Source organism: Danio rerio, chromosome 6, assembly GCF_049306965.1.
Source record: "Danio rerio strain Tuebingen ecotype United States chromosome 6, GRCz12tu, whole genome shotgun sequence".
Taxonomy (NCBI): Eukaryota; Metazoa; Chordata; class Actinopteri; order Cypriniformes; family Danionidae; genus Danio; species Danio rerio.
The window spans coordinates 39,076,957-39,097,028 of record NC_133181.1 but is presented as its reverse complement, the minus strand read 5'-3'; the positions used below and the strand labels follow the sequence as shown (position 1 = coordinate 39,097,028).

Sequence of the window (20,072 nt, the reverse complement as noted above, 5' to 3'; positions counted from 1 at the left end):
TCTAAAGAGAAAGACAGAAAGTCAGACAGACAGACAGACAGACAGACAGACAGACAGACAGACAGACAGACAGACAGACAGACAGACAGACAGACAGACAGACAGACAGACAGACAGACAGACAGACAGACAGACAGACAGATAGATAGATAGATAGATAGATAGATAGATAGATAGATAGATAGATAGATAGATAGATAGATAGATAATTACACTCTTATCCAGTGTTGGGTTAGTTACTTTAAAAAAATAACATATTACAAATAACTGACTACTACTGGAAAATAGTAATCTGATTGCATTACTAATTACTTCATGTAAAAAGTAATCAGATTACTAATTACTTTACTTTGAAGTTACTTTGGAAACAGATACAATATACCTATAAAAATACAAAATAAACTGCAGCTCTTTCAGTAATTTACTATTCAAAATATTAAATAATTAAAAAGACTTAAAGAGTTCCCTCAAAACCTTAAATTCCCTAATCATTCACTTATTCCAAAACAGATTGTCTATAATTTTAACACAAAAGAAGACATCTAGAAGTAGGCGTGATGCTTATAACCATTGACATCCATAGTATGAAAAAGCAACGCAGTGTTTGGTGTTCTGTGTTTGTCTGAGGTAATTAGTCTACCTAAATGTGTATTTTCCAAAGTATGACGCAAGTTGATCCGTCAGTTCTTGTCATGTGACATGCGGTTTTCAACTGGGTGCACCTATAGGATGTGATATGTAAATAAGCAGCAACGCTTCTCCTCACATTGAAAAGATACCTTCACTCACGATCCTGCACAAAAATCCAATTTATCCTGTTTAGGCTGAGTTGGGCTGCCATGTTATTGGGTGATGGTGTCCTCCTTGGTGACGAGTATTGTCCTAGTATGCTTTCTGTTCAAGTGTTTGAACAAGTTGCTGGTCGAGTTAAAAGCAGTCGAAAGTTCTTTATGACTGGACATAGACTGCATTTCACAGCAATATTTTTGTTTTTACGCTCAATAAAATCAAAGTAATGTTTGTATTTCCAATTGAAGGAGCAACCACTCTAAACAGCAGCTATTTCAGCTCGCATTCTCCAGCAATTTAAAAGCACATTGCTTATTACCTGATATTGAAGCGGAAACTGTGATTTAAAAGAAGCATTGTTTTCTACTACAAACTAAATTTGTAACGCAAGTAACGTAATTGCATTGACTTTAGTAACTGTAATCAAATCACACAAATTTAAAATGTGATTCGTTGAGGGTTGTAATTAGAAAAAATGAAATTAAAACATGTTACAGTAGAATGCGTTACATCTGCTCTTATCATGTTTTATTGTTTTGATGCTTGACCCACTTACTGGCAAGAAAAAAAAATGCAGTTAGCAGTAAACGGCTTAAAAGTTCCATCAAAGATGAAAATTCAAGATCATTTACTCACCATAATGTCATTGCAAGAATTTTTTTCTTTCTCATAAACAAAAGAAGATGTTTTAAAGGATGTTCATAATGAAAAGATTTTGGTTCCCATTGACTTCCACTGTAACTGCTGGTAAATATTTGAAAATTATGATTAACATTCTTCAAAATAGCATTGTTCAATTTGTAGAGATTGTAAATAAATAAATAAATATAAATAATAATAATAAATTAATTAATTAAAAATCTGAAAAAAGCAAAAATGTATTTATTTATTATTATTATTTTATTTTTTTATTTTTATTTTTTGTAAATTTAAATCTTCAGGTTAGGAAAGACATGCAAAAAGATTAACTGAATTTAACTAGACTTTCATTTGAATATCATTTTGAAGAATGGTGGTAACCAAACTGTGGTATTCATTAGGTGAACTCTCACTAAAAGGAAAATACAGCCAAAAAAGGATATCATGTCATCATTTACTCACCCTCACACCATTCCAAACCTTTATAACTTTCTGTTTGTGCTCAGCAGAAGAAAGTCATACTGATCTGGAATGACAAAAGGGTGAGAAAATTATGACAGAGTTGGGTGAACTATCCATTTAATCTGTGGAAATTGAACTTGCTAGTGATACACAGATACATCAAATCACATTTAACAGTTTGAAATATCCATAACTGGTACAACATCTTCAGTTCGCTAATGTGCAGGACTAAGAAGGGAGTCCAAGTATCCTGTTCCCATGTTCCCCAAAGCAACGTGGCTTCCTTTTTTAATCACTGAAAGCCAGAACCCTCTACAAACGGTGTCAGAGTAATCAGCAGTGACTTGAAATATGTGGCGTCATTGAAATGTGAATTCTGTGACTAATGTTTTTATAATCCTCCTTTGAGCAGTGGCCTGTCCCAAGAAGGCATTGGAGGTATTCAAGTAGTGCTCCCTTTTAGGCCAAAATCTGCCTTTATTAGCATAATTTAGGTGAGCTTTCTATGTATGAGGCCGGAGAGAATATTAATAATAGTCAAGTTGTATTATCATCTCTGTGTAACTCTAAAGACTGCATGATGCCTGCTGAAAGCAGCGTCAATTTGATTCAGATGGCAGGGGAAACAATCGTTTTTGTAACAGTGGCCCGCAGATGCTTGTATTTCACAACTTTTGTCTAGACAATCATGTAGTACCACATGAAGTGATGCAGCATGTCTGATTATATTTTACCTCCAATATTTATTATAAGGCTATTGCATAGAGTTTTTTTTTTAAAGATAGATTTTTATTAAGATACTGTAAAGTTAAGCAATATCACATAAGCAAGAGTGCTGTATCCTGAAAATCGATGTGTGACAGGCCTACAGCCAGCCTGGTGGTGGTGTTTTTTTTTTTTTTTCTTCAAAAAGTGGACCTTATTTGCAGTAATACGCCTCATTTTCTTTTTAATGAAATACTGCATTTTAGTGACATTTTAAGCACTATCTTTAGCTGAATTGGCTTGTTGGAGATCATCATAACCAAACTTTTTGATGTACCAAATATTATAAACAAATGTGAAAAAAAACAACAACTTATTTTTATAATACAAATGTATTACATCATATATCATTACAAAAAATATAGGAATCTGTTACAGTTATTTTAAAATGTGTAGCCTAATGTCATTTAGGCAAACCAGCACATTTAATTTTCCTCAGTCAGAATTTGTCCATTTCAATAAAAATATAATTAAAAGATACAGAATAAAAGTTTTTATTTATTTAAAAACAATACAACAGCGAAAGAAGTCTTGTCTTTTCACAATTTATGATGGCATAGCAGTCAAAATTGAACAAATGAGCACATGTGTGGAACAAATTCTGGAGTTTTGTCAGTAAAGGGTGGGTCTTCTGAACCACCTGAACACCCTGGCTATGGGCCTATGTGACTTTAACAAGTATTAAACTGCAATTTTGCCAACAAACATAGCTTATTTTGTGGATTTCATTAAAGAATAGTGATATGTTATACCTGAATCTGCTTTTTAGCTAATTAAGTAAGCCAACGATTCAATGATTCATTCAGAAAACCCATCCACTCATTTATAAATGAATCAGCTTGTTTGATTGATTGATATTAGTGAACAATTCAATTAACCATTGATTACAGGGACTTGCTGCTACCTACTGATGACTGTAAATTCATACTTACTTATCCATTACAAAACTAATCCAGCAAAACATACAACAAAATACCATTTCATAATAATAAAATCCAAATGTCAAGACTTTTTTTATTGCCAATATTACAAAACACCAAATGAGGTTTTCTGCATGTTTAAACTGCTTATTTACCATGATAGAAATAATTGCACTAGTACGGAACCCCGGAAGGGACGTAGTGGGTGAGAAAAAAATGGGTGGGTGAAAAAAAAAATAATGGGTGAAAGAAAAAAAATGGGTGGGATGAAAATATATATTTCTAAGTTTTTTGCGTTCTCTCGCAAAGTTTTGCGTTCCCTCGCAAAGATGTTTTGCGTTCCCTCGCAAAGATGTTTTGCGTTCCCTCGCAAAACTGTTTCTCCACAAACACTTCCTGTTCACTGCACTCACGTAAACCCTCCCGTTTTTGCCGAAATTCTCCCGTATTTTACCATTCTATCCCACTTTCTTTACATTACTGTGCGTATGCTACCTATGAACCAGTGAATGCATGTATAAGCGCTGACTGACAGACGCACTTCGTACAATAAACTGATCCCAGATCAGCGTCTGTACACGCCATTTACAGAGGAGCGGGTGTTTGTTTAAACAGACAAATACACTGAATAATATGAAACATCTCCGTCCTGCATGTTTTATTTTAAACAGCTTGTTTTCTCTTAAATGAGCACAAACAGTTTCTAAAGTAATGGACTGCTTTCATTATAGATCTGTGCATTCTTACAGAGACACCTCTGTTATCAAACTAAACAAAACATGAGATTCATTTGCTGCGCACTTGTTTGATAACAGAAGTGTCCCTTTAAATGGCGCGTACAGACTCTGATCTGGGATCAGTTTATTGTATGGAGCGCGTCTGTCAGTCAGCGCTTAAACATGCATTCACTGGTTCAGAGGTTGCAAAGTGAAAGGCGACAATCAGCGCACAGTAATGTAAAGAAAGTGGGATAGAATGGTAAAATATGGGAGAATTTCAGCAAAAACGGGAGGGTTTACGTGAGTGCAGTGAACAGGAAGTGTTTGTGGAGAAACAGTTTTGCGAGAGAACGCAAAACATCTTTGCGAGATAACGCAAAACATCTTTGCGAGGGAACGCAAAACATCTTTGCGAGGGAACGCAAAACATCTTTGCGAGATAACGCAAAACATCTTTGCGAGGGAACGCAAAACATCTTTGCGAGGGAACGCAAAACATCTTTGCGAGATAACGCAAAACATCTTTGCGAGATAACGCAAAACATCTTTGCGAGATAACGCAAAACATCTTTGCGAGATAACGCAAAACATCTTTGCGAGGGAACGCAAAACTTTGCGAGAGAACGCAAAAAACTTAGAAATATATATTTTCCTCCCACCCATTTTTTTTCTTTCACCCATTATTTTTTTTTTCACCCACCCATTTTTTTCTCCCCCACTACGTCCCTTCCGGGGTTCCGTACACTAGAAATAAAGGCGTTATAAATTGTGATTTTTTTCAGTGTTTTTCAGTAATGCCACGAGTAATCAAATTTCCCCCGTTACAATGGCGCTACCATTACTGACAATAAAATGTGTGTTACTAAAATTGAAAACACTGAATCAGTTTCATGCGAGCAACATCTCTCTCAGCCATAGGACCTCTCTTTCTCTGGGGTGTGTGTTTAGAGCGCAGGACACATAACCCACCAGTGATCATGATTGGTGTGTCTGTGAATGTGGTGTAACTGAAAACTTGATGATTGGCTTAGGGTACACTTTTATCGTTTGCCAATCAGAGGCAGAATAATGTGGATGTTCACACACAAGAGGCTCGTTTGACTTGGCCAAAATCTGCGCAGAATCGATCACCGGTGATCACCGCAAGATGCATGCCGGTTAGAAATGTGTCCGCCTTGCCTTCGCCTCGCTCTGATGTCACGCTGACGTGCGCCAAAAAACTCTCGCGATCGCGAGGCAGGTACCTCGGATAGAGCAGTCGGCCGCAGTTGCTCTCAAAAGACTGCGTTACCAAAAGCATGATGGGAAACGACTGGCTGACGACACAGCTTAATGCTGATTGGATGAGACTGACACATTACACTTTATTATCTTGTTTTACTAAGGTTTATACCTGGATTTGTTGAATACCTTTTTTTTGTATTTTCGTTGATAATTTAAAAAAAAGTCATAAAGAGCATAACATATGGTTATTTATTTAGATTTACACACAAACAAAAACAAAACACATCTTTGTAAAACATAACGTGAACTATGTAATATAACTAAATGTTACTAATAAATCATTAGGATTTGTGTGTGTATTTCTCTCTCAGTTTTAAGTCCTGTTTGTTGTCATTTTCACTTTTTGTATGTTTGTGTGAATTTTGTATTGTATTTTTTATGCAGCATTATTCCATTAAAGTCAATCCAATATATACATATATTCAGAAATACAAAGATAATCAGACTGTTTTGTCATTATGCCTTATCTTTGTGTGGTTTCATATGAGAAGTGAAAAGGGTGTAGTAAACAAGACACACACACATATTTGTATATATATATGTATGTGAAGTCAAAAGTCATGTTTATTAGACCAAGAATATTTTGATAGTTTTTCCTACAGTCTAATAGTTTTTATTCTGGAGAAAGTCTTGGGCTGTTTATTTTAGTCTGGCTGGAGTAAAAGCAGTTTATATAGACCTAATAAGCTTGTCAATATAATTAACCCCCTATAAGAATTTATTTGTCAAACAAACATTTGTCATGACTTGTCACTCAAAAGCATCTTGCTATGGCTACTTAATTTATAATGTAGCCAAGTTAGGTTTCTTGAAAGTTTTCTTGCTGTATAAGCTGTTTATTTTGTTATTCTTTTAACGTTTGTTGAATATACAGAATTATATTTTTAATACACCCTTTTAGTTAATGAGCTGTTCATCTTCTGTAATTCTGACCATCTTTTTGTAAAAACAGTGATATTTCTATTGCATCCACTCCCACATTAAAAAATACTATAGTAATGTATACTGTAGTGCTTTTGAACCATGTTATAAAATAGCCTATTTAAATTTTATATTTCTGGTATCACAACAACTATAAACACAACACAATACTGAATAAACATGTTCAAAAATGCTATAATATTTACTATAAATCACCATAGTATTTTTTCATGAGGTCATTCGTCTGCGATAAAAAACGCGAACGAGATCTCCGCCACTGGTGACGTTTCCAGGTGGCTTAACAGCGAGATTCGGCAGGTGTCCGACTTCTGATGTAATTTTTGAGCCCTCCTCTTACTGCGCACGCCTGCTCTCGTTTACAATGCAGTCAAGGCGAGGCGCACCTCAAACGAGCCTAAGGACTTTCATCATCCGTCGCATACATCAACGAACAGGAGTCAGAATGATGGCAAATCCAACAAGTTCAAAGGTAGCTTTTGCAACTATAAGCACTACTTTTCCCTCGTTGAAGTGGGAGAGAATTTAAGTCATGGCAAAAAAACAAAGTTTACCACTTTTTATAAATAACTTTTTTCTATAATTATAAAAATGTTTTACAATTAAAAGTCATCGACAGTGATAAATACACAAGATAAAAATACATACATAATAATGATGATATATAAGATAAAAATCTAAAAAAATTTTTTTTCTTTAAGGTTGACTTTTGATAAAAATTGCACAATTTTAGAAGGATTCACATTAAAAAAATGTTTTATTTAAAGTCTCTCCAGACAAAAATTGTTGTGTGGTAACATAAAAAATAGGGCATTCCACAAGAACATACATACATACATACATACATACATTTTCTTTTCGGCTTAGTCTCTTTATTTCCACAAGAATATGGTTAACAGTTTGGTTTCTGTAATGCAAAATTGACATTTGGGGGGGTTCTTCTCCTTTGAGTAAATGTTCATGTGCGAGTCTTGTGTGTATCTCATCATGTCTTGAGTTAAAAAGGATTTTGTTCCTATTTCAGGCTGGATTTCAAAAAGTTTATTTTTTGAACACTGATCCCATTCTTTTTGCCATTAAAAACAAAAAATTGCCTTTTATTAGTGGCTTTAAATCTAAAGGTGGGATTTTGCACTGCATTATCTTTCCCTTGTTGAGGTGAAAGGCAAGAATGTTTATGTATCATGCAACTTATGCCCAGGTAAAAAGAGTCTCTCTGCGTCGGTGACAAGTAATTCTAATCTAATGAAGCACAACCTCATGTCGTCACGTCACCTCAAAATTAGTGGCTACGCAGGTGATAACATGAGCTCTGCTACCAAAGGAGGAGATGAAGCCACAACACCACAGCAAATAAAACTTAATTTTTCTCCACCGCAAACACTTCTTACTCAGACTGACCAAAACAAAATAATATCTAGATATATAGTTCACATGCTGCCGTAGTCACTCACATGGGACAACTCACACGTTGTCTCACAACAACATTAAAATAGTGTAGATCAGTGTTTATTGTTTTAGATTTATTTTATAGTCATTTGACAAATTCGATTTTTAAAGTAAAGCAATAGTTACTTTCACAGGTAATTAGCTACTTTTATAATTATGTAACTCAGTTACAATTTGTGAGAATTAACTAAAAACAATGACTAATTACTCTTTTAAAGGAACCTTCCCAACACTGCTTATTTATAATGAACTGAACAAAATTCTGGAGACTTTTCTCAGACAGCTTAATAGTTTTATGTTCAATCAACTTAAATTTGTCAAAACCATTAAGTTAACTAAAATTAATTTGTGTTGGACAAGGGGGTAAATTTGCTCTTGACATTGGTGGGGACATACATTCCTATAGCGCATAAAATATAATTCCTACATTCTCTTTCATGCTTTTAAAAACATGAATAAAGGCTTTAGACACTTAATAATATGAATAACAATTAATGAAACACATCAAATGCTGCAAGTCAATTTACATGATTTTACTGCAATCTGGCTTTAAAGAGGTATGAATGTAGAAAACTTTAAAGAGGCACTTGATGCAATTTCCACAAATTATAATTTTTGACAAATCGTCAAAATCGAAACCGAATTTCGAATAATTGCACAGCCTTGGTTAATGTTATTATGGTAGATTTCAGTTGAAATTGACTTTAAAAACTTAACTCTGAAAAGTTGCTACTTGTGTCCATGTCTTGTACAGTGAAGGAGGACTGGGGAAATTTCTTGTTTTGGTGCTTCCCACAATTACATGTAACCACAGCTGTCATTAACAGCATAAACAGGCCCAGGCTCTGGGCTGTCCTTATGCGTTTAAACATAAGAACGTGATTTAACCCTTTCTGCATGTCTAGGTTACTAAGGGTTGACGGAGCATTCTTTTTTTAGGGATACACATCCACTCCATCCATGCCAAATCTACACCCTTAGTGTTGGGACAACATAAAGGAATTGTGTGGAACCCTGCATTTTTTACAGTGCAGAACATATGTGCATTTTTAGAGGTCTTCTGCATGCTAGACTGAACACTGCACGACTTGTGCATATCAATGTATAGTTGGCTGTAAAAATGTAGATGTGCTGTACAAGAAAGACATAAGAGGAGAGAGAGGAGGTACATATTTCTTCCTATAGTATATTCTAAGAGTGAATAAAGTAAAAGGAATAATAAAAAAAAGTGTTTAAAAAATTGCAAGGCTTTTCTAAACATTAATATCTATGATTTGAAATGAGTAAGACTAAGTGAGAGACTTTATATTGGTCTTTGCCGCTCCCTACAGATGCTTTTAGAGTAATATTTATATATCCATGACAAAAATATTTCAGTAAAACATACAGTGAAATACCACTTAACACAGGCTTTATCAATAATACATTTCTATATATCAAGATGTTATCTATTGCCAATATTACAAAACACCAAATGATGCACACACTCCAAAAATATACTTGTTCAAACTACTTATTTATACTGAGCTGACCACAATTCTTGAGATTTTTTTTGGATAACTTAATCATTTTATGTTCTATCAACTTAAAATTGTAAAAACAATTAAGTTACTTAAGCGATTTGTGTTGAAACAACATGAAGGAATTGTGTGAAACGCTACAATATTTTCAAAACAGAACGTCTGTGCATTTTTAGAGGTCTTCTGCATGCTGTCTGACGTGCAGACTTTAGTGTAGATTTTACAGTCTATTTCGGTTTCATATGCAAACACCTATATAAAAACACCACATTCGCGACATTCTCAAGACTGAACACTGTACGGCTTGTGTCCTGCATATCAATGTATAGTCTGCAGTAAAAATGTAGATGTGCTGTACAAGAAAGGCGGAAAGACCCTTCTCGCTTTCATTTATAGAACCTACATGCTGTAAGAACCTTCTTTCAAACTGCACTGTTAAATCTGAAGCCTCCTTCTATAAACGTTTCACTGTTACAGTCCATTTTGCAGTCTCACCCCCCAAAAAATCCCTGTAAATCTAAACCTTTTGTCGTGAGAGCAGCAAACTCCCGTAGCTCCCAGAATTCCCTTTGACAGCATGCCTTGCTATACGAGACAGACGGGCAGACATATAGAAATCTAACAAGACTTCTTCCTCTGCGCCGCTTGTCTGGTTAAAAGGTAAAGAAAGACATGTAACCATGGTGAGATGATAGTAAAGCTCCATAAAATGATGGGGGAAACTGGAAAAGGGTTTAGTTTCTTGGCCAGTAATAGATGTAAGGAATATTTGGGTACTACAATAGGGTCGGACAGAGATCAGTCCTCAGCAGAAAGCCGAACAGGTGGTCACTGAAAACACAGACAGAGAATGTGAAATCATTCAGTGGTGTAGATTTCACTGATAGGGCCCAAGGGGTTATTTGCTGCCTTGTTCCTTAGGAAGCGCAAATTTTTTTTTCAAGTCTTATATCCTGGGAAAAGCAGACAAAAGTTTGCTTCCAACGGCTGCAGGCCTCCATTTAAAGGATTAGCTCATCGCATTCAAATGATTCAATTATTGTTCTCCCTCATGTTGTTTCTTTCGTTCTTAGAGCACAAAGGTGAAGTTTTGCAAAATATCGGTCCAATCTTTTCATCTTAATGAAAGAGAATTAAAAAAAAGCATCAAATATGTGATCCATACAGTTTTTGTATTATCAATTTAATAAGAAAATCATTTGTTTGCTAGAAAAGAAGCATTGTCTGATCTGTGAACAAAAAAGAAAATAAAAAAAATCAACTCATTGACTGACTGCTAGGCTTTTTAGCTCACTGGAGGGGAAGTTTATGAATATTGAATAAAATTTCACCATGCCATAGCTATCATGAGGCTTCAGAATCAGATGTATTCAAAACTTCTACATTGCTTAACAAATGCATTACACAGAAGCATTGAATCCATCTCCTCTATGGCAACTATCCTGCATATTTTAGCTGTTACCTGTACCCTAAATAAACAAACTAGCCTTACCAGGCACACTAAGGGCGTACTCACACTATGCTTTCCGAACTGTGCCCAGGCCCATTTCCCAGATCGTTTGAGAAGTGTGAGTGCTCTGAATCGGGCTCAGGCCTGGTTCGAAGAGGTGTGCCAGAGCGCGGTTCACTTGGGCCAGAAACTAAAGATGAGACGTGACTTTTACAGGATTGTTTCATATGGATTAATTAATCATTTTCACTGTTCAAAGAACGCACACTGTAGTAGATCATTAAAGACAAAAACGCTTCACTGCATAACAACTGTACCTTCAGCAACCCTCCTAATTCTTGCAGCATGAGGACTTTATGATTGTTTATGAGCGTCAAAAGTGGCGGATCTATTCAGCGAAATATTTAACTGCATGTCACTGCATCCCAAAAAAAAATAAATAAATAAAATAAAATAAACTAAAGAAATCTCCACTGTATTGAGAGAAAGTGCTTACTAAACAGAGCATCATCCATGACGTAAGCATGCCCAGGCCAGAATGTAATGTGAGCACGGGCCGTCGGGAGAGATGGGAGAGGGGACAAGCATGCTTTGACCCGGTTCAAGGCAACTGTACATAGTGTGAGTACGCCCTAAGTCAGACAAGCGTTGATGTAAACTCTGCTGATCAGGTGGCCCACCAGAAACTAGTTTGTACATCATTATATTATAATATGTAAGGCTGAGCGATATGATACAGTTAGGTCCATAAATAATTGGACATCGACACAATTTTTACATTTTGGCTCTATACACCAACACAATGGATTTGAAAAGAAATCAAGATCAAGATGTGCTTTAACTGCAGACTGTCAACTTTAATTTGAAGGTATTTACATCCAAATCAAGTGAATGCTGTAGGAATTACAACAGTTTGCATATGTGCCTTCCACTTGTAAAGGGTCCAAAAGTAAATGAAAAACATATTATATATATTTTTTTATTCTGTGCATACCGCTACATTGAGCAGCACTGAGCATGGCTAACAAAAAATGCTTAAAAAATTTAAATAAACATTTTTCATAATACTAATACTATTTCAAATATAAAATATTTTTAAATAGTATTAAAAAAATTCATACATGGAAATATGTTAATGAAGGAAACTTTATAATAATAAGGTTTACCCAAACAACTGGAACATGACAGTGATTTTGGTATGGTTTATCAAAGTATACATATTTATTTATTTACTTTACATATTTATTTACTTTATTTATTTAATTTACTTTATCAAAGTTCAAATAAAAAGAAACAAGCAATGAAAAAAATGTCCTTTCATTTCTGATGTATTTAATTCTATTGTAAGCATGAGAGTAACTAAATTATCATAGCTAATTATATTACAGACAGACAGACAGACAGACAGAGAGACAGATAGACAGATAGATAGATAGATAGATAGATAGATAGATAGATAGATAGATAGATAGATAGATAGATAGATAGATAGATAGATAGATAGATAGATAGATATGAGGAAAGAGAGGGGCATACATTTTTATTTCTTAAGTACATTTTAAGTGTGAATAAAAGATGAGTAATGAAAAATAAGAGTAAACTAAAATTATGATCTCTAATTTGAAATTGAGTTAAACTGCAGTGAGACTGTCTTTGTATTAGTAGGAGGAGTTCAGAGTAGATGCTTCAGGTGTGAGATAAACTGGAAGTTTTCTGAATTGAATCATGTCTGATGGACAGTAGAATGTGTGTGTGTGTGTGTGTGTGTGTGTGTGTGTGTGTGTGTGTATGGTTCTGCTTAAGCGAGCCTGAAGAATCTGTGTGGATCTCGCATTGAGAGAATGAGCCCCTTTCATCACGTTAGCGTGCAATTTCTCTCTTACACAGGAAGCTTTAAAAAAAGATTGGATGCAGGTTCATTGTCTCTTCTACCTCTCCCACAGATCTCTTTTTCTGTACAGTGAAGGTATACATGAAGGTATACGAAAACACAACCATTCAAAGCTTTTAGAACGGTATGATTTTTAATGTTTCTATTTGCCTATACTTGATTCATAATACAGAATAATTAATGATGTGAACATTTTCCAGCTTAATTTTTTTCTATTTGTAATTGAATATCTATTTAAATATGTAAATCAGCTTTACAATAAAATGTCGCACTGAAAACTGGAGTAATAATGCTGAACATACTGCATCTATCTATCTATCTATCTATCTATCTATCTATCTATCTATCTATCTATCTATCTATCTATCTATCTATCTATCTATCTGTCTGTCTGTCTGTCTGTCTGTCTGTCTGTCTGTCTGTCTGTCTGTCTGTCTGTCTGTCTATCTATCTATCTATCTATCTATCTATATCTAATTTTGTGCAATATTTTTTCTGCATCAGCATTTATCTGTAACACAGCACACACAAAAAGAGTCTTTTTATTTTTCCCCTGAGGCACTTGATCATAAACAATCACACGTGAAGGTGTTGTTGATAGTGACCCCAGAGAGGATCTCAATGCCTCCAAAACTCTCGCTAGACCTCAACCAGAGGGACCAAGAGAGAAAAGAAGAACCCTTAAAAGGTTTTTGAGAGAATAATGCCTATTTAACCTCAACATCTAAACCTTTCACCCACTCCAGACAAGATCTAGAAGAGACAAAAGCGGCAGCCAAATTAGAAAAGGCTCTGCGTCGGCTACTAATGGAGCTTGAAGAGCAGAAGAAATCCCTGTGGTGTAGAGCATCGTGTTTCCCCAAGCCACTTTTCTGAAAAAAGCGTTTTATCTGTCATCTAACTTTCCTTCAGCTGCACACAGATAGAGTGACGGCAGGCGAGGACGCGCAGCACCGTCAGAGTCAGACCACCTGCATCGCCCTTCTTTTTTCAGTGGGATTATGGAGGGTGCGGGCCAGGGTCTGGAGGGCTTGTTGGTGGAGGTCCCGGGGTGGAGAGTGAGCGGCGTGGAAAGTGGAGCTGGCGTGAGGTGCCAGGAAGGTTCTGCCACATACTGCATGCTCCCCGTGCTGCCCCTTCACAGTCACATTGGTTTCGTGCCGTGCAGCTGCCAACCCGTCTTTCATGGGCCGGCCGCCTGGGCTGTCTTCTCTGAGGTGGGTGCGCTTTCACATTCAAAGCAGTCTCACTGAGTAACCACACATTCCCATACAAAAACTCAAAGAGCCCCCACTCGCCCCCCACCCTCCTGCCCCACGCCAAGCTAGGCATAGCTTTCCCACCAGCGGCAGACGAGTGTGTGTTTGCTCTATACCATAATGTGAGGGAGATGGGCGAAGTCCTTCCACGTTTCTCTCCTCCGGCGAGGGCACATTCCAAGCTTTGTGTTCCAAGCCATAAGACTCGAGGGCCCTCAAGGTTTTTAAACACAAGGCGCTGAAGTGACAAGTGTGGTCTGGAAACTGCTTTGACAGGATTTCAAGTTTCAATGCTACTTGGATCTTTGAACTAAAAAAAATATATACTGTACGTAAATTTAAATGTTATTTTATTACTATAATTATAAACAAATAAAAGTATAAAACAATTGATATAAAATGATGTATAAATAAATATTCATTACTAGAATATAAATAAATAAATATTAAACAACATAAAATAAACATCCATTGATCTAAAAATACCATTATCATTATTATCAAGTAATACCAAAATCATTATTAGTAGAGATTTGAAAGATTAAATTATTCAAAAGCTGCTGCTTTAACAAAAATGTTTGTGTTCCACACCCACAGTATTTAAAGATGCACTGATGTAGAATTTCTGACTGATACTAATAGTTATACTGATGTTAATACTAATACTAATTAATATTTTAGATTTTAAAGTTTTAACCAATGTTCATAGTTATTTTCTACTTTTAAAGTAGTATACAATAAAATAAAGTTATACATATATACATACACACACACAGTTAAAGTCTAAATTATTAGCCCCCCTTTTATTTTTTTTTTTATATTTCCCAAATTATGTTTAACAGAGCAAGGAAATTTTTGCAGTATGTCTGATAATATTTTTTTCTTCTAGAAAAAGTCTTATTTGTTTTGTTTAGGCTAGAATTAAAGGAAGTTTTTAATTTTTTAAAAAACATTTTAGGGACAAAATTATTGGCCCCTTTAAGCTATTTTTTTTTTCTCTATAATCTACAGAACAATCCACTGTTATACAATAACTTGCCTAACCTGCTTAGCTAACCTAATTTATCTAGTTAAACCTTTAAAAGTTACTTTAAGCTGTATAGAAGTGTCTTGAAAAATGTCTAGTAAAATATTATTTACTGTCATCATGGCAAAGATAAAATAAATAAGTTATTAGAAATAAGTTATTAAAACTATTATGTTTAGAAATGTGTTGAAAAAATCTTCTCCCAGTCAAACATAAATTTGGGAAAAAAATAAACAAGCGGTCTACTAATTCAGGGGGGCTGATAATTCTGACTTCAACTGTTTATATATATATATTACATATATAATTATTTTATTTCTTTGGATATGCATACTATGCAAGACAATAAAGCCTTGACTGTGGAAAAAAAGTTTTTTTCAATTAGATCATTTATATTTATATTTAATTTATTAAAACTTTTAGTCAAACTTTACAATCGGGATTAGTTAATGTTAGTAAATGCATTTACTAACATGAACTAAGAACTAAAAATGCCAGTACAGCATTTATTAATCGCTCAAAATAGGGTTGCACAATGTATCGTCTCAGCACCGATATCGCAATGTGTGTGTCCACAATAGTCACATCGCAGGATATGCAATGTTGATTTGGGGAGTCATTGCAAAATATAGCATTTACATGTGTTTTAAAGGTATATCAACATTTAGCCACAAAAAGTAAAATTGTAACTTTAAGGAACAATAATTTTACTGAATTATTGATCACACTTTATTTTGATGGTCTGTTGGTTGAATTTAATTACATCGCATCTATATGCCAACTAATTCTCATTAGATTATAAGTAGACTGTTAGGTTGGGGTTAGGGCTGGTGTAAGTTGACTTGTACTTGCAATGTTTTTTATAGTCAGTTAAATGTCTGCTGAAGGAGCAGTATTAACTCAGCATGACTCAGCCAATACTTTCTTCCCACCGCAGCCTCGATTTCACATAGCGGCCACGTGAAATCAGTCTATTAACACAGATTTTCATTATCACATGATCTTTTATAACAAAATCCCATGACCCTTTTTAAAGCGCATACTGGAATTTGTTCGGTAAAAGTGTTTCCATCATAGTTTATGCGCATCTTTTCTTATCGGATAAAAGTTTATCTAAGTTAATTACCATTAACTAAGATTGACAAACATGAGTACATATAGCAATAAATGTATAACTCATTGTTCTTGCTGGTAAATAAATTAACTAACACTACCTTATTGTAAAAAATTATCTTTTTATATTCATTTTTAAATTTTAGACTAGACTTTCTTTCATTTTACATCTCTTACCGTTCAGCAAAGACATTTCAAGAATATACTTAGCATTTATTTGGCAAAAAACCTAAAGCAAATGGTGGCAAAATGTTTTACTCAATTATATAATTGACCTATCCTGCATCTTACTTTTCATGATACAAAAGACTGACTGACACAAATCTCTGACCTTTATAATTACATTAAAGCCAGCCTATTTAAAACAAAGCCACAACAGTGACAATCACTTCCACTTTAAATAACATTCCAATCTAGCGTATATATGCATATATAAGGTAAATGGGTTACAAAGCAACCCAAAAGGAAACTCACTCTCTAAACCAGACAGCTCCAAGACTCTTGGTGATTGTGTCCCATTCATTCATTATTCTAGTGTCTGCCCCCTTGTCACATTTGAAAATTAATAGTTTGTTTTGGTTAATTATCTTTGGTCCTGCCATTTCTTAACCGCTGAACTATGTGTGACTCATTGGGCCTGAAGTCAATGTATAATGATTCCCTTTGGACTTCGCTTTTCATTCTAGCAAACTCTCTAAACTAATAATTGTTGGCTGGCTTTTGTTTTGTTGCTGATTCAGCTAATTAGGGATCAACTCTGAGAGCCTTGGCAGTGCCACCTTTTGATGGAGCAGTTCTCTGTTTGCAGCCCTTTCAAACGGACCTCCATCCATTTCCCTCTGCCTTTTTAAAGGTGGCAGATTTGCAGGCCTCAGCATCCCTGGACGGTGATTGAAAATCACATTTTGAAAAGAAGAGCACATCTGAGCACCCCCGTTTTCTTAGTATTGGGCTAAACGTGTGAGGTTGGGGGTGTTCTTGGTTATTTTTGTGGTTGCCTTTATGTCTTTTTAGAGGACTTGCCTTTTGGCAGGTTGGAGAATTCAGGCTTTAGATTCAATGTGTGTTAGTCCAGCACTGAACAGCAGGCTGACTCTGACATTGTAATCATAACCCTGATGGCTTGCCCGCTCAGAGGAGAACTCACTGCGCCCCTGCCATGCCAGCTCTCTTTGTGTGACAGGAGAGAGATGAAAATGGGATTAAAATGGTGGATAATGGAGGGAGAAAAATCTATTTCACTCCGCAAGCCACAGAGAGCTATACGACTGCACTGACATGCCACCGAAAGTGTGTGAGGGTGGAGGGGGAGGACTATTGTATTGGTGCTGTCAGGTTTGTATTATATTTAATCATTTGTATCATGCAACCAGTTATTATGGTACAGTAGCTTTCAAAAGTTTGGAAACGGAAACATAATGAGATTTTGGAGAATAGAAGGATAAATCTTTTGATGAAAACCTATTTCAATCAACCAATCAATCAATCCATCTAACTATCCATTCATCCATCTAACTATCCATCCATCCATCCATCCATCCTTTTATCCAACAGAAACATTTTAGTAGGTATCTAAATATAGTAGTAGGTATCTAAATATAACCCCAAGTGAGAAAAAGTTGCCACAGTATGGAAAACACAAATAAAAAAAGGAAATTAGTGATTTCCAAATTTCCTTTAACTTGTATTTCATTGCAGAAAATAGGAACACAAAATTTTTCATGTTTTGTCAGGTCAACTTCATTTCATTTGTAACTGTGCATCCTTTCCTCGCGTTCAGACATGCAAAACATTCCAGAAAAAGTTGTAACAGAAGTAATTTAGGCAAGTAATCAGGTAAATTGGTTAAATAATGATGTGATTTGAAACAAGTGATGTCAACAGGTGATGGTAATTATGATTTGGTACAAAAGCAGCACCGAGGATCACCAGTTTGTCAACAAATTTAATAGTTTAAAAACAATGTTCCTTAAAGAACGATAAGAAGGCATTTGGATATTTTACAACAGTACATAATTAAAAGATTCAACGAATCTAGAGGAATTTCAGTGCAAAGGACAAGGGTGCATATCTAAGCTGAACAACTGTGATCTCTGATCCCTCAGAGGGCACTACATCCAGAATCCTCATTCATCTTTAAGTATCACCACATGGGCTCAGAACTACTTTGGCAAATCTTTGTCAAGTACCACAATACGTAGTTACATCCACAAATGCTGGTTAAAACTGTACTATGCCAAAAGGAAGCCCTATGATAACAGTGTCCAGAAGTGCCGTTGACTTCTCTGGGTCTGGAGGAATCTGGGATGGACAATCACACGGTGAATGTGTACTGTGGTCAGATCAATCAGTATTTCAGGTCTTTTTTGGGACAAATGGATGCCATGTTCTCCAGACCACAGAAGTAGAAGGATCATCTAGATGGTTACTAGCAACAAGTCTAAAAGCCAGGGTCTGCTGTGGTATGGGCTTGTGTCAGTGCCCTTGACAAAGATAACTTGCACTTCTGGGATGGCACTATTAATGCTGAAAAGTACATAGAGATTTTGAAGCACAACATGCTGCTTTCTTTTCCAGGGACACAATGCATATTGTAACAAGACCATGCAAAACCACATTCTGCACACATTACAAAGTCCTGGGAGTGGAGGAAGAGGGTACAGATACTTGACTGGCCTTCCTGCAGTCCCAACTTGTCTCCAATAGAGAATGTGGGGAGCACAAAATGTGACAACGGAGAGCTCTTACTGTTGCCCACTTGTTTGCAGGAAGAATTGAAAAAAATTACTGAAACACTTCATCACTTGATGTCTTAAGTCCCTAAATGTCTTTTAAGTGTTGTGAAAAGTAATGACAACATTACAAAGTGATACACACTTTACTGTTCCAACTTCTTAGAAATGTGGCGCAAGAACAAAAATTTGAATGTTTATTTTTGAAAAAAAAAAAAATAATAATAATAATAATAAATAAAAATATATTAGTATAAAAAGCATAAGGAGCACATTAAATAAATAAATAAATCAATATATGAAAAATTATGTGACACTAAAGTCAATGAAGACTGAACAAAATGTCTGCTGAAAACAGCTTTGGCATCACTATATAATACAGTTTTTTCTCAGATGCTTTGCACATTTTTCTAAACAGTCTAAACATTCTCTAAACTGCAAATATCAAAACTGTTTGCTGGAACTTCAGAGCATAATTGCCTGTCTGCAAAATGTAGTTACTCACCCAAAAGATTTAATTCATGCTTCAAAACCCAGTCATGTCAAAAATTTGGACTAGGCCACCAAAACATAACATATGCTTGTCATCGTGTGAGCCACACTGGTCAAAATGTTTAGTTGTTTTTTCAACATGACAGTCAACCATAAAGTTAAGTTAAAAAAATCTGATATTTGGTGAGAAGAGTCAACAATACAGAAAAAAAAATCAGATTTCTTATTTATTTATTTATACAGTGCATTTAATTTTTTTATGAACATATTACAAGTTTGATCTTGCTTGTCCAAAATACTGCATTGTACATTTCACATGTCTTATGTCACCAGTTACCACAAATATACAAAAATACTATAAAATAACAAAAGTAATTCTTGTTGCACCAATTGCTCTTCCAGTTCAGGATTGTGGAAGTTCTTCATTCTCAAAAAAGGTGGCAATTGATCTATGGCCAATCTTAATATATATGCTCCCAAAATTGATTGGATAAATAGTAGATTTAAATTGTATTGTCATTTACCAATTTAGCAGACATTACAAACAATGCCAATATCAGATATTTATGGTATAAACATGCATGTGTATAAATGTTTGATGATCGAATGCATTGTTTAAGTG

The 20,072-nt window shown here is 35.2% G+C and overlaps 1 long non-coding RNA gene across 4 annotated transcripts in view; it reads right to left on the bottom strand.

Moving 5' to 3' along the window:
* Positions 1-20,072, bottom strand: part of LOC137490239 (uncharacterized) — a 138,843-nt gene that overhangs the window by 72,129 nt on the left and 46,642 nt on the right. The window lies entirely within an intron of this gene.